General features: G+C 54.7%; 1 protein-coding gene across 3 annotated transcripts in view; it reads right to left on the minus strand.

Annotated features, from left to right (window-relative positions):
* Csk (C-terminal Src kinase) overlaps positions 1–10,864 on the minus strand; it is a 17,948-nt gene extending 7,084 nt beyond the window's left edge. The window contains exon 1 of one of the 3 annotated variants that reach the window (XM_028774409.1): positions 10,201–10,864. The gene's annotated coding sequence lies outside the window, so the exon portion shown is untranslated. Of the gene's footprint in view, positions 1–389; positions 501–6,708; positions 6,730–10,200 lie in introns of those variants that run through there. The other 2 variants (XM_028774411.1, XM_028774410.1) reach the window with 2 other exon arrangements.
* Between the last annotated feature and the right edge of the window lie 250 nt (positions 10,865–11,114).

Below are 11,114 nucleotides of genomic sequence, written 5' to 3' on the forward strand. Positions count from 1 at the left end.
AAAAAAAAAAAAAAAAAAAAAAAAAAAAAAAAAAAAACCAGTCCCTGCACCCAGAAGCAAGCAAGGCTACTGAGCCTGTGGTGTAGACTGAAGCCCAGAGAGAGTGTAATAGGGCCCAACCCCTCACACCCAGCACTTCCATGATGGAGCCAGCATGAGCATGAAAACCACCCCCTGGGCCCTGTGGATGCTATCCAAGAGCCGTGAGCCTTCCTACCCTATTTCATACAAGTGGGAACCAAGGTCCAAGAGGTGGTCCAAGGTCACAAAGTGTGAGCTAGGGTCCCACTGCAGGTGGCTGAGCCCCAACCTCAGGGTTCTTCTGTGGAGATCCTATTAGCTCACCGGCTCTCCGCACCTCCCCTTCCCTCCCCAAATTCAGAACTCACTGCTGCCACCACAGGAGGGAGCGGAGGCTGGGCACAGTTAGTCACCCTTCCAGCTGTCAGTTTGCAAACACTCCTTCCTGGCCCGCAGCTGCCGTGCCACCTCCCTGCTGCCTGGATGATAATAATAAAGATAATCACAGGCCCTGTTTTCTGAGTCCTTACTCAGTGTCAGGCCTTCTCCTCGGCACTTCACGGCTGTCCAATCCTAATGACTCTGACAAACAGAGGGGCTATTATTACCAACCCCATTTTACAGATGAGGCCCCCAAGTCAAGCCCAGAGCACTGTGAGACCTTGCCTGAGGTCACAGCTCCAGTGAGATATCACATCCTGCTTCAATCAGACTCCTGAGCTCCTTGGCCAGGACTCCCTGCCTACCTGCTGGCCCCTGCCTTCCATACCTCATGTACCCTCAGGGAGCGCGGTCTATCTGGGGCAGCCGCAAGGGTGAAGACACAGGGAGAACATGGGACAAAGCAGCAGTGGTCAGAGGATGCTGCCTGAGGGGGAGGCTGCTCAGCCACCAGATCTAGGAGGCTCAAACCTCCTTGACTCCAGAGCAGTGCCTTCTGGGACTCTGTTTCTTCATGTACACAACAGCTAGGTGAGACGCCAGCAGCTCCTAGGGCTGCTGTACTGCATGCCTTGCCAGACATCCTCCAACCTGTCAATCAAGATGAGGTCACCAGGCCAGGACGGCCGAGCAAGCTGCCTGGCCTTATGGTCTCTCCAGCAAAGTCTGAGGCTGATAGCCAGCGTGGCTTAAAAAGGATAGTTCTTGAAAGCCACCTTCCAACTAGCCAGTGAGTAAGCACAGAAGGTCCTTCTGGGGTCACATGAATGACCAAAGGGCTCTAGGAAGGTGGTGCAGGACCACTGTTCTAGGAGTAAGACTGCATCCCTGCGCTATGACCTCTGGGAAGTCCGGGAGCTCCCCATATTTGCTGGCTTCAAGCACTGTGTCTGTCCCCCTTTCTCGCACCTATTCTCAGGCACCTGCACTCTGCCTACTTACTTGCCGGCTCCCTTCATCCAAGGAATTTTTATGCAGCCTCAGGTACAAGCCTAGGTGACAGCTACTGTTTGTTCACAAGCAAAAAGCAAAATATAATAGGATATCCCTCTTTGTGGTGGCAGGAGATGGGGAGAGGGGACACATTTGAAGCCATACTGGACTACACAGTGAACTCTTATCTCCAAAAAAAAAAAATCTTTAATCCCATCACCTGGGAGGCCGAGACAGGTAGATTTCTGAGGTCAAGGCCAGCCTGGTCTACAGAGAGAGTTCCGGGACAGCCAGAGCTATGAGAATTCCTGTTTCCAAAAACCAAAATGAAACCAATCAACAACCAACCAAATACCCGAAAAGCTAGATCAGTGGTTAAAAAGTCTGCTGTGAAGACCCAAGTTTGGTCCCAAGCACCCAAATGAATCTGAGTGTCGGTGGCATGTGCCTGTCATGCGGTGTTGGAAGGCAGGAGCAGGGATTCTAGAATCTGTTAGCTCGCATGCCTAACCCACCTGTCGAGAGTCTCAGACTGCAGTGAGAGACCCCATCCCAAGAACAAAGTGCACACAGGCATATTCATACACGAGTGTACATGTGCACACACACACACAAACACACACCAACTGAAACTGTTATCTAGTGCTGGAGACTGAGCCCAGGACTTCAGGCAGACCCAAACTGAGCCATAACCCCAGCTCTTGGTGTTCTTTTAAAGTTATAAACATCTGTATTACCTTCCCCTTAAAAATAAGTTTGAGCCGGGCAGTGGTGGTGCATGCCTTTAATCCCAGCACTTGGGAGGCAGAGGCAGGCAGATTTCTGAGTTCGAGGCCAGCCTGGTCTACAGAGTGAGTTCCAGGACAGCCAGGGAATTACAGGGAAACCCTATCTCGAAAAACCAAAAGTTTGAAAGTATAACACTTTTGAAAGTCACTTCCTCGGGCAGTGGTGGTGCACGCCTTTAATCCCAGCACTTGGGAGGCAGAGGCAGGCGGATTTCTGAGTTCGAGGCCAGCCTGGTCTACAGAGTGAGTTCCAGGACAGCCAGGACTACACGGAGAAACCCTGTCTCAAAAAAAAAAGAAAGAAAGAAAGAAAGAAAAAAAGCCACTTCCACCAGGAAACTTTCCTTGGTTCTCCAGCCATGCTGGCTGGCCCTGCCTCCAGGGTCTTTCATATCACAGGGCTCCACCGGTGCCTGTGGCTGAGGTAGAAAGGAGAGCTTTATGTAGGTGGAAGAGGGGAACTAGTCTGACTCATGTCTGCATCGCCAGCATGGGCTGAGAGCTGCTGTCAGTAATAAAGAATGAATGAATGAATGAATGAATGAATGAATGAATGACAGAAAAAAAGGAAGGAAGAAAGGGAGGGAGGGAGGGAAAAGCATGCCTACAACATATTATGTCCTGTAACCAATAGGACTATATTTAACCCCAGAGGGTCAGCAGCTGCAACCCACCCCCACAAGACTGGAGGACAGGGGCCTGGGATTGTGGCAGGGACAACATTTCTGTCTGACTTCCTGCCCTAAACTCGGCTCCCAGCAGCCCTTGTGCTGGGGTCCCGGGAACAGGCTGGGCATTGTGCCCAAGCGCTGAGGTCAGTGGCTGCAGCCTCAGGCAGGCCTTTCTTGGGAGCCCATGCTGTCCAGAAGGGGACATAAGTGTTGGGGGGGGGGGGGAGGAGCCCAGACACTCCCAGTCTGCCCTTTTCTTGCCTGAGGCAGCTGCAGACCCCCAGAACCAAGCATGTGCAGAGGGCTAGGGTAGGTCAAAAGATTGTAGCCCTGCCCCCTCACCAAAACTCCACTGCTTAATGGGGCGTGGGAGCTTTCAGAAACTGTTTACACGCAGCTAAAAATACCCACTGAAAAGGGAAGTGTACCAGAGACCTGGGGGGACTGGCGCTATGGCCCACAGAGACTCTGGTCCTGCTATAGGACCCAGCTGCACTGTCTGCAGGGGGAGACACACACACACACACACACACACACACACACAGATAGAGATAGAGATAGAGAGGGGGAGAGGCAAAAACCACTTGTGGCAACAGGAAGGTCTGCTCTCACTGTGTGCCGGTGTTTCTCAGTACCGCACGTCATGCCCAGGGGTCAGGTTGGGAAGGAGGAAGGCCCATGAGATTTTTGTCGTGTAGATGTAAGAACCTGATTCAGCCTCTCCTCTGTGACCAGCCTATTGAGATACTGAAGATTCCAATGAAATACACTCCAAGCTCCTGTATTTCTCAGTGCAGAATGGTCAATCGGCCAGGTGTCTCCATGCCTCAGAAATTTGAGGTTTGCAGGGATGACTTAGTGGTCAAGCATGCACACTCCCTACCCTGCCTTGTTCTACCCCTTGTGCCTTAAAACAACTGAGGAGAGACAGCGGCTTGCAGGAAAAAGGTGAGGGGAACCAGGAAGGAAGGGAAAAGGGGGACCTAGAACAGGCCAGGGTTAACTTACAGAGAATTACTGAGGGAGCCAATCAAGGCTGCCAAAAGAAGTTTCCTACAGGTCCAGGGCAGACAGGGGCAAAGGTGAAGTTGCAGTCTTGGGCACACCCCCTCACAGGGTAGAGCACCCAGGGAGGGCAGCCAGCCAGCAGCAGAGCTGGTTTGGTGGCTATAGTCAGCTCCACCCCTGGTCCTGCAGAGAGCTCTCAGGCTGATAGCACTGTCACCCAACCACACACAGCGTACAAGGGCTGGAGGAGGCGGGGGGGGGGTGGGTCCCACTAACCTGGCAGTTCAGACAGGCCCTCAGCACTCCCACTGCACAGACACCACAGAAGGTCTGAAAGCACAGACCCGTGGAGCACTCAGAGCTCTGGGCAAGAGGGGCTGGAAAGATGCCTGGCTTGGCTTCTGGGGCTACTGACCCATGCCCATCCTCAGGCTCTCTCACCCATCGGCACCCCAGACATAAGAGGAGGGCTGAGTTTAATGACTGAAAAATGTTAAAGAACCAAATTATGGCAACTCACTGGGGCTCAGCGAGACCGGAAATCCTGTCTGGAAGTTTAGGAGTAGTGGGGTGAGTTAAGAGGAGGCTAACGTGGAGCCTCCTCCCCAGGGTACACTGTGGCTTGAGGCTGCCACTCCTGGCCCAGAAAGGTTTCTAATTACCACTCAGGAGCCTAATTACTTACATGCTCTGGGCCTTGGGGCCTCCAGGTCTCCCCAGGGTCCTACCCCAGGCCCCTGCCCCCCACCCCTTAGAGTAAGGGCCAGGTCTTTGCATTTTCTTTTGCCTGTATTTACATACCACTTCCTCACTAACCTCCAACAACCCTTTAGAGTCAAGTGGTGGCTTTGTTCCACAACCTGTACCCCCAAAAGTCTCCTAGCCAAGTTACAAGAGGGGAGACTGAGGCCCAGGGGATAAGAGAATGGTCTAGAACTCTAGAACTCCGGGTGGCAGATTTCTGGTCTCCAGCACTTGAGACAATCTCCTCGATCTGAAGGCAGCATGGTCTACAAAGCGAGACCCTGCCTCAGAAAAACAAAAGCAAACAAGGAACCAACTGAACAGGTACGGTAGAGTACACAGTTCAGAATGCTAACCTACGGAGACAGAGCCAGGGACAAAGACCTAGAAGAAGAGGGCATCCCCACACTAGCAGGATCAACAGAAAATGAAAGCAGGTAGCCAACAGCCTGCTGCTCTAACATGGTTCGAGGCTCTGTATCAGCTACTGAAGCTGCCCCTCCCACCACAAGTCCTGGTAGATCCCTGCTAGCCACAGAGGGAACAAGCTTGCCTAGGGTACCACCAGCTTCCAAGTGCTACAACAGCGACTTAAATTTAGTTATGTTGGAACCTGGGTCAGCAGACTTCCCCAAGTTTTCCTTGGCAGGATCATATGATATCCTGAAAGGACAGACGGGGAATGGTAGGGACAACTAACTACTCACATCACGGCCCTCCTGCTCCAGCGAGCTGAGGTACACCTGTGCTCTCTCCTGGCTGTCTGCATATCCTGCCTTTGCACAGACAGATCAGGACTTCACACAGAGCCTCACAGAAGAACTCAGAGAGGGCAGCAGCCTCCAAGAGGACACAATCACTGGACAAGGACCTCAGGCTCTCTGTCTCTTCAAATACTTTTCACAAGCTCTACTCGCCCTCCAAGTCTTCCTCCAGGCTGGCCTAGCCCATGCAGATCCTAGCAGTTTTGCAGGAAGGGAAACCATAGGCTTGTCCTGCCAGACTTCCCTGAGGCCAGCCTCCTCTCTGGCCAGCAGTGGAGCTCACCCTCCTGTCCTTTTCCCTGTAGTAGGCACATTACAGGCTACAATGCCCCAAGGCTGGGTGAGGACCAGGTGCCAGGCTGGGCTGGGCTGAAGAGCAGCAGCCAGGATGTACGGGTCGGATGACACCCAGGTTTCACCCGCCCACAAGCCTTCCAACCGTGCAGAACCCAGGGCAGCCGGGGAGCGCCCAGCAGCTCTCTTCTGCTCGTCTGCAGACCACGGAAGAGAGGCGGAGGGAAGCTGCGGTCGGAGGGTGTGCACTAGTGAGCTGGAAGAAGCTGTCCTTCTCACAGAACCAGGAAGAGAGAGCAGGCAAAAACAGGGTAGGCGGAGCTGTGTGGGGCCTCTAGCCCTGGGGCCTCCACTCAGGGGAGCTCCAGGCTAGTCCAGGGCAAGCCAATTCAAATTTACTCAATGAGCCTCAGTTTCCCTGTGGGAAGAATGGGACTGCCTCTCTCATCCTGCACCCCATTCATGTACTCTACAACCAATGGGTGCTGTAGGGTACATCATACCCAATAAGAGAGCACCCCCCAATTCTTGGAGCACTCCTGACGATGGGGATTAGGTTCAGCTACCCAAACCCAGTCTCTCCCTGTTCATGGTTCCCTAAGCTGTACAGGGAGCACACAAGCTCTCCCTTCTCCAGCTCTTTATTTTTAGGCCTGAATTTGACTTTAATCATTACTTAGCGGATTCTATTTCAAGCCCTTGGATGAAGGGACCCAGAAGAGAGGAGGGAGGCAGTGCTCCCTGCTGGGTTTAGGGAGCAGCCTCATCCTCCACCCATCCTGTCCCTAACCAAGGGCGGGGGAAACTGAGAAACACCCAAAGGCCAGCATCTTGGTCAAGACCCAACCCGGTGACCTCATCCCACTGAAGCTATGGGACAGACGGGTGGTAGTAATGCCTACTTTCATGCCACCAGTACCAGAGAGGGGCGGGGGGGTGGTGCGAGAATATGAATATGTATGTGTCAAAGTCTGTCAGACAGGGTCCCAAGCTACAAGGCCGAGAGACTTTGGCACAGAAAGGGTCATTATCAGTACTCCTCACCTAGGTTAGTCCTGGGCCACGCTAGTCAAGTAGGACTACAGTCTTTTGGACCCAGGGTGTGCCAAGCAGAGATTGTCTTCTTCCCACTGTCCACGTCACAGAGAGATACCTCCAGGTTAGATCTGCAAAGGAGGACACTAACTCATAAGCCTAGTTTCTAACTATCAGATGCAATGCTCTGGAATCTAATCTTTCTCTTCCCTGGTCACTGGAGAAAACTGAGGCTGGCCTGACTAACTCTGGCTTGGCCTAAGGAAACTTCTATTCTCACTGGAACATGAAGTCTAGGACAGTCATGCAGAATCTGGGAGGCAAGGGTACTCTTCATGTTGGGTATGGTGGTATATGCACACCTGTAACCTGGATGCTCTGGAGACTAAAGCAGGAGGATCTCAGGTTCAAGGCCCTGTAGTGAGAACCTGTGTGTGTGTGTGTGTGTGTGTGTGTGTGTGTAAGCAACAATAGTAGGTAGCTATTCTCAACTCCAAGGCTGTGAAGGGGAATGGGTGGGGTCAGGCCTTGGACAGCAACTAGCAGCCTATCTTCTCAAGGCCAGCCCCATGCCCTGAGGCAGCCCTGTCACGTGGTGATGGAAAGGGAGTGGGGCATAGCATAGACAGATATAGCAGCCTAGAATACAGGGCCAGAGGTTTTCAGAGGGCCTGGACACCTTACCAAGGATGAGTGAGAGGTCAGCCATTCTGGGGCCCGTGGCTCGGGGATCTTTCTCCCAATCTGAGGCAACCACACCAGTCATGGTCCCAAGCTCTCTCCAGTCTCTTAGTAGGTTAGTTAGTTCGGTGTCCTCTGAGGTATAAGGATCACCGTTCCTGTTAGCTATGCTCAAGGAAGAGTGTTATGGTTGAGCCTGGAACCCACATGCTTAGCTGCTAAACTGCCTGCTCTCTACTAGCTGCTTGTAGGGTGTGTAGTAACAGCCCTCAACACTGACAGATGGGAACACGGCACACTCGGGAAAGGGTTTGGTGACGAGGTAGCAGCAGTGCGCCTGGAAATACCCTGAAGCTTTGTAGAGGCAGTTACCATGACAGGTAGCTCAAGAAATGCCCAGGGACACAGTAGTAAGTGGAAAAAGAGTCAGGCACACACATTTAAATGCTACCAGCAGCAAAGGAAGGAAATGAGGAAAACAAGGCTCTAACACGCTGACAGTCCCTGCCTGGCACTCACTGGGTACTCTTGTTTTGTTTTTTAAAATTTCTGGGGTTTGGTTTCTTTCTTCTTTTTTTAAAGATGGAATCTCAGTCTGGAGCCCATGCTGGCCTTGAACTTGGAATCCTCCTGCCCTGGCCTCCCTGGTGCTAGGATTACAGGTGCACGTCAGCTCATGTGACCATCACTGCTTTCTAAAGAATAAAATCAGCACACACAGAGTTTTCATGTGAATTCAGACCAATGTCCCTAGGTCCTACCTGCCCTTCAGCTCTGGCTCAGAGTCTCAGGACTTTTCTGCTATGGAGACTCCATTCCCATCTGGGACACTCTCTCAGACATGAGAGGGTATCTCTCTACCTTCTTTCTCAGACTCAATGTCTCTGTTCTCTGATGGCTACATGTCACAGCTTTGAAATTCTTCAAAAGATGGACCTGGGTGGTCTAACCATTCCAAGGGCATCCAGAAGGATTACTGGGGAGGCTGAGTCACAATATGGATCTCTGGCTCCCATTCCTACCTGGACTAGCATGAAGGAAGCTGGAATCTGCCCTTTTACCAGCATTTGCTATGGGCTACTCCATGTGGACTGGCCTCTGAAGAGAGCTGGTAGTTGGGAAGGCATCTGCTTTCCTGGTCTTTTTCTTGTTCCCATCCCAACACAGAAAGACTACCCCGTTCTGAATAGGGGAAAAATTAGTTCACCAAATGAAACTCACAGCTTCGAACATGTGCTAGCCTAAAAGGTCTCTGGACTCTGGCCACACCCTTGCAGCTAAGTTGGTAAGAAGCACCTAGCCATGTCAGGCCTAGCCACAACCCCCCGAGGCTGGACAGAAGTTCAAGTCGGTCATTAGGCGATATGAGTATACACTCCTCCCCACCTCCCAACCCCAGTGCATCTTGGCCCTGAGCAGGACAGCCAGTGGCTCCAAGGAGGCCTAGGCAGGGCTCATCATCCTGAAAGGGATCTAGAAGATCCTGCTGCACTACCAACCTGACTGCCTCTGGCCTGACCCTGTGGTGGCCATTACGGAGACACCACGGCATCCTGGGTACAGGAAGGCAGAAACAAGCCCGTGTCCACATTTCCCCGATACTTTCAGGCCAAGGCTGTCTCCCACACTCAGGTTCTCACTGAGCTGTCTGGGAAACGTGGGGAAGGGAGGGTCAGGACCAGGCTGCTTCAAAGCTGCCCAGAACCAGGCTTCTGCACACCACACCACACCACACAGATAGCCCACACCAGTAGGACCCAGTCCCGGATACCAAGGAGAAGACTTATAAGCAATACACGTGATGTCTCAGCCCCTGAGTAGATAGCACTAAGGCCGGAAGCCCTTTCCCTCTTCTCTAGCCCTCTGCAGGGAAACACGTGCTCGTTCACCCCACAAGGTCCCTCTTGGGACAGGCTGGAGACCGCCAGTGTCCCTGGTAGGTACAGAGTGGGTTTGGTTCCCCCTTCATCTACACAGCCATCCATTGTTGCAGAAGAGGGATGAGAGACAGCTAGCCTCCCTCCACCTGGGGCCTGGAATATGACCTGGCCCTTGGGCCTCAGTTCCCTGCAGTACAAAATGATCAAAAAGGCTTCTACTTAAGCTCCAAAGAGCCAGTGACTGGACACACCCCTTCCAAATAACTGGTCTGGGTCTGAGAAGCCTGGGAAAATGGACCTCGGTGAGGATGCTGGGGGGGGGGGGGGCATAGTACTAATGCCCAGTGTCACCTCTACACAGACTGGAAGCCCTGCCCAGTTTCTCCACCCAAGGGTCAGAGGTCCCTTGCTTTAAGCCTGGTCCTCTGGCAGGCCAAGGGTGACAGGCTCAGTTCAAGGACCCGGACTTCTATCAGGGATAAAGGGAGGTGGCATGGCCCTGGGCTGCTTGGAGCCAGGAGAACCTCAGTGTAGAACTAAACAAGACCTCAGAACCAAGCAAGCCACGGCACCCTCGGGGAAGCCCTGAACAGGAAAGGGCAAACTCCCGGGAATCTGGCCCATACTGCTTCTCTTCCTCCGGGGTCCAGCCACTTCCACTCTGCGCTCCACACGGGAGTTGGGGGGTGGGGTGGGTGGGAAGGTAGGACTCAGCTGACCTAAGCCAAGTCTCTTGTGGTGCTGGGTAGTATCTCCCTCGTGGCTCCTTCCCAGTAGTGTTCTGACAGTGATTCCCGGGAGAATTCGAACCCGTTTAGGAGGTGGGGGGGATGGGTGTGGGCGCGGCGGCGGCGGTGGCTTATAGAGGCGGGACGAGCGACCTCCTCCCTTCTAGGGGGCATCAGGACACCCACCTCCTTGGGGACTGCCCGGCACTCACCTCTCTGGGGGCACTGCGGTCCAGGCCTCCTCACCGCCGGCGGCATCAGTGGCCTGCAGGACAGTCCATGCGGCCAAGGGGGAGGGGAGGGGCGCAGGGGTCCCAAGGAGGTGCGGTACAAAGAGGTGTATGGATGCGAAAAGAGAGGGAGGAAGGACGGCCAGAGAGGCAGGGGGACTGCCGCGCAGCCCCAGGCGGGGAGGGAAGAAAGGCGGGGGAAGGGGGCGGGAGGGAGTCCGGGGGGAGGAAACAATGTAGCCGGCGCGGCCCCGGCAGAGTTCCGCTTCCGAACGCGGCCACGGAGGTTCGGTTTGGGGACGTCGCGCCGGCCGCCGGGGGCCGCCCCGGGCGTTCGATCGCGGCCCGCGGGGCTTCCCTGAGCCCCACACCCCGGAGGCTGGGCGGCCAGAGGCTGGCCAGGCGGAAGGGACGGCTGGCCCGGGGACGGCCCCGACGGCGGTGCGGCCGGGGGTTGGCCCTGCTCGGACCCTACCCCGGTGGGACCCCCCCCGGGGCAGGGCGCGGGGTGGCGCGGGAGCGCGAGGAAGGCGGCAGGCTCGGCGGCGGCGGCCAACCTCGGCTCGCCCGGGCTCCGATGGGAGGAAGCTCGCAGGCCTGGTGAGAGGAAGCGCGGCCCGGATCCTCCGCCCGCTGCGGCGCGCCTGCGCGAGGGGGCCTGCCCGGCGCGCAGCGGGGCGTGGGTCGGCGCCCTCTGCTGGACCTTGGAGGAAATGCGGGGGGTGTGTCCGCGCCTACGCCCTGCCCCCACTTGCTGGCCTTCGCGAAGGCTCCCGAAGGTCCTTTCAGAGGGCCACCAGCATGCTAGAGCCAACCTCTCAGCCTTCTCTAGGCGGAGCTTCCTTGCTAGAGTGGAGGCTAGTCCTAGACTCTTCTGTGACAGTAAGCATGCTTTT

This window comes from Grammomys surdaster, unplaced genomic scaffold, assembly GCF_004785775.1.
Source record: "Grammomys surdaster isolate TR1022 unplaced genomic scaffold, NIH_TR_1.0 241, whole genome shotgun sequence".
Lineage (NCBI taxonomy): Eukaryota > Metazoa > Chordata > Mammalia > Rodentia > Muridae > Grammomys > Grammomys surdaster.